This window comes from Pinus tabuliformis, chromosome J (assembly GCF_031772625.1).
Source record: "Pinus tabuliformis cultivar Carrire ecotype Pingquan chromosome J, CPIR1, whole genome shotgun sequence".
In the NCBI taxonomy this organism is placed as follows: domain Eukaryota; kingdom Viridiplantae; phylum Streptophyta; class Pinopsida; order Pinales; family Pinaceae; genus Pinus; species Pinus tabuliformis.
Window position 1 is genome coordinate 635,643,332 of NC_142295.1, and position 4,388 is coordinate 635,647,719.

General features: G+C 37.8%; 1 pseudogene; it reads right to left on the reverse strand.

Annotated features, from left to right (window-relative positions):
• Nucleotides 1-1,089: 1,089 nt before the first annotated feature.
• Nucleotides 1,090-3,091, reverse strand: LOC149228545 (phospholipase A1-Igamma3, chloroplastic pseudogene; annotated as a pseudogene).
• Nucleotides 3,092-4,388: the final 1,297 nt, after the last annotated feature.

Genomic DNA, 4,388 nt, shown 5'->3' on the forward strand with positions numbered 1-4,388 from the left:
GAACAAAACAATGAACTTTGGCACACTATAAGGAAGAAATCAAGGAGAGAATTATGTGCTCTAAAGTGTTATGAATCATGTGGTATGTATAGAAATCTTCTGGTTTCTTACACTTATCTATATGTTGAGCTATGCTTTCCTATGCTTAAGTTCTATAATATTGTCTCTAGACACAACCTCTCTCTTGAAATAACTAATTCTCTCATCTACCTAATCCTATAATTCTCCAACATTGATATCATCGCTAAGACCATTTGATATCTATTTAGATCCATTTTAGTTCATCCCTTGAATGTCATATAAGTTCAAAAGTTCAAAAGTGATTAAAATACATCTAAACCATTATATTAAAATATATTACATTTATGAGCAAACATTATGATATTCCTTATATTATCCTATTTTTTAAATTATCTTATTTTTTAAGTTTACCTAGCTAGCATGCTACTCGTGGTTATACTAAAAAGGGTTTAAGGGACAACATTATAGATTTATCTTAGTTTAAATGTGTAAGTTTAAGGGACAAAATTCTATATTTATCTTAGTTTATATGTGTGGACATGGATAATGATTTTGTAATTACTGGGATGCTTTCTTTTTATGAGAAAGATTTTAAAAAAAACTTATGCTGAGTGAAAGTCTCTTTTTGAGTACTAAATCAAAATGTGGATCACATAATTATATTTTGTAAACATAAGAAGAAATTAAGAGTGACATATATGATATAATGCAATCCAAATTTGGATAAATTGTTTATATTTAAAAATAAAAACACAAACTATTACCTACCTATAAAATTGGATAGAAATTAATTATATATTAAGTAAAAATGAGGTACCTTCATTAACATACAAGGGAGAGTCTAACATTTTTTTTGTGTGTTAAAGTTGATACACCTCACTCATGTTGGATTTTAAGTTTTGTTAGTTCTTTATGAACCATGTCAAGAACCAAGAAATATGAAGTTGAAAAATTAGAACATTTTTGCATTACCAACATAGATTTGATTTTCCATGGAGGAAGGGGTTTGGAATTAATGAACTGTATATCAATTTCAATTTCCATCACATTCTATAAAAAAAATTTACTTCTAAAATAATACCACCACTTTTATTTAAAATAATACCGCGACTTTTAGATGTGATAATTACGCCGAAAACATTTTTTATGGTTAGGCTTTGCCTCACGACACTGCAGCTAGATTCGTTGGCCGCCATGTAATCTAGCTAATATTCATTATTCTTCCACCTGTGAAAAGATGGGGGAGATCTTCGTGTTGTGAGAAGGCTCATGCTAACAAATGGGCCTGGAGTAAACAAGTAGATAACTGCCTTATCGCTCACATTCGAGCCGATGGCGAAGGGGGCTGCTGTTCTTTTCCCAAGGCCGCAGGTTGCTTGCCTGCGCCAAGGAGAAAGAACAATGATGATGGCATGTAAAGATGCTACTACATAGATGATGGCGAAGAATTGCCATTAATGGCGATACTACATGGATGATGGCGAAGAATTGCCATTAATGGCGACGTCAGGATGCATCTGATTATCAGAATGGTGGGTGGTCTCATGGTGGTCCAGATCCGTTGGGGGCTCTTCGATGATTCTGATTCTGTCAGGCTGAACCCACCTTCCCTCTGAGTTCTGGATCAGTCCTTTGTTGGAGTCTTTCCTCCAGAAGGGAGGAACCAGGTAGTGTTCCTTCAGAAAATCACATGACTTGTTCACCATAGCTGGATCGTGAGCATACGACAGAAGGAAGCGGTGTTCCCGCCCATGGTATCCGTCCAGGAGGTGCAAAAGGGCCTCCAGATTATGAAAGCACAAGAGATTGTTTGTGGGCTTTAGGAATGGGGAAAGTGTGTGATCCACACCTACATGATTGTAACTCCACGGAAGCCTATCGATCCACTGCTTCATAACCTTGATTTTTTCGTTGAATAGAATCCGGGGGACCTTCGGCACGTTGTCGTGCACGTTCACCATTCTCAGAAACTTGAGACCCAGCTCCTTGCACCGATCCTTGAACGCCGTGTTAGCCATCCTCGGCCCCTAGAATGAGAACACCGTTGTGGGAATCGACTCCGCCTGATCGTCGCTCTACGGGAGGTTCAACCCCAATTCTGCGATATTGTAGGCGATAATTACGGCCAACGCGCTCCCTAAGCTGTGGCCCGTTATTGTTATGCTCAACTTCTCGCCTTTGTATTTTTGCAGCAGTCGCTTGAGCTCTGATAGGACTTGATCCCGTGCGCTATTTTTACAGAACCGAAAGTCCCGTTCCCGGGCCGTGTAGAGATTCAAGAACCCCGACTCGACTTTCACGTTTGGATGGGGATGCACGTAGTTCATTTCCGCCGGCCTCAGATAATCCATAAGGTTCACGACCCATTCCAAATACGTCACAGTCCCTCTCCACGATATAACGATATCCCGTCGCCCGAGCCTTCTGATCTCTTCCTCGTCCGGGGCGACAGCTATGAAGCCCATCCAGTTGGCATGAGTGCTTCACAACTTCTGCACACGGGGCTCCTCGTCCGTGGTGACAGCTATGAAGCCCATCCAGTTGGCATGAGTGCTCCACAGCTTCTGCACACGGGGCTTCTGGAAGAAGCCGGGCAGATTGATATTCGGACGCATTACTCTGACCATTATGTTTTTTAATCTTAAAATTTATGGAAATTTTGGTAATATTTTCAAAAAATGTGGTAGAGTTTTGCTAAATCTAAATAAAAGTGGTCAAAATTAATAATCTTAGGTGTTTTAGAAATTTTTTGATGGCGCTGAATTTATTTCTATTATCAAAAACCTGATTCAAACACTGTATTTACAAAATTTTTTGAATTTTGTTTTGCCCACCACTTTTAATTGTCTTAGCAATTTTTTCTCCTCAATAAAAGAATCCAGAATCCCCAAAGTTGCATATAAATATCTTGTAGTTTACTCTAACATCCCAACCCTCGGAAGAGGTGCTTGCGATGATAATTGCAGCTACCGCAGTACTTGGAGAAGGCATCAAAATCAAAACCATCATAATAGGCCTGAGAAAACTCCCCATATTTGATGATTCTTAAAATAAGATAATTACCCCGCATGAGGAGTTGGCTAAACATAGAGAGTCAGTGAATTGTTAATTGAGTGATTGAGTGGTTGAGTATTTAAGTGTTGATTGAAGTTGAGTTAAGTGATAAATGATTTTGAGTGCATGTGATTGCATGTCAAGATATTTTAGCCAAGTAGCTAGTTGGAAAATGTTAAATACGTTTCAATGAGTTTATTGTAAGTATAGAGCAAGGGAAAACAGATTAGCAATAGTCCGTGTGAGAAGAATTTTTTTTTTTTTTTTTCTCGTTTGAGCATTAACGCATTCTACAGTTCTATACAGAGCGCGTTTAGGCTCAAGAGAGATACAGAGCGCATTTAGGCGCAAGAGAGAGACGCGTTAACAGTCAAAACTTACGCCATTTTGGAAGCACGCGGGTCAAGCGTGTCAAGTCAGTCTTATGTAGCGTTAAAGGACTAACAGAGGGTTTAGTGATTGTGAAACGCGTTAGTCGCACACCGTCACCACGAGACAGGCGTTAACGTGTAAGACAATGTAAAAGTCAACGACATAAATGATTCTTCGTAATATAAGTTGGGTTATACGTTAGGTGGGACTTTTTATGGTGAAGTATTAAAATGTTTTTTCAAAGGATTGATTTTATAGAGAGGCTTCACCATATTTATTTATTTATTTTGTAATTATGTATTAAACATTTTTCAAAAGGGTTTTTGGAAAAAAAAAAATTTATAAAATAAAAAATTTAGAGTATTTTTGAAAAAGAGTTTTACAAAGTAGAAATTTATGGTTTTTTCAAAAAGATATTTTTGGAGAAAGATGATTTTTTCAAATTTCTAGCCCCAGTTCCCACCATTTACAGGGAAAGATTATGATGTATAGGCCATTAAGATGGTGACCACGTTGCAGGCACATGATGTCTGGGATTATGTCCAGTTTGGGTTTTCAGAACTTAAAGATGAAGCAGAAGCATGAGCTCTAAGTAATGCAAAGAGAGAACAATGGAAGGCAGACAAGAAGAAGACTGCACAAGCGTTGCAACTTATTCAGCTAGGAGTGGATCGAGCAGTGTTCCAAAAAATTATGATCACCTCTTCGGCAAAAGTAGCATGGGATACTTTGGCGACAAACTATACAGGTATGACCAAATTCAATATTGTTAAGTTGCAGAATACTATGAGAGATTTTGAAAGTTTGCAGATGAAGGAGACAAAGGACATCGATTCTTTCATGAATTGGGTCATAACTGTCGTAAATCAATTAAAAATTTATGATGAAGAGATTAAAGATCAAACAGTGGTTGAGAAAGTCCTCAGATCTTTGTTTACCAA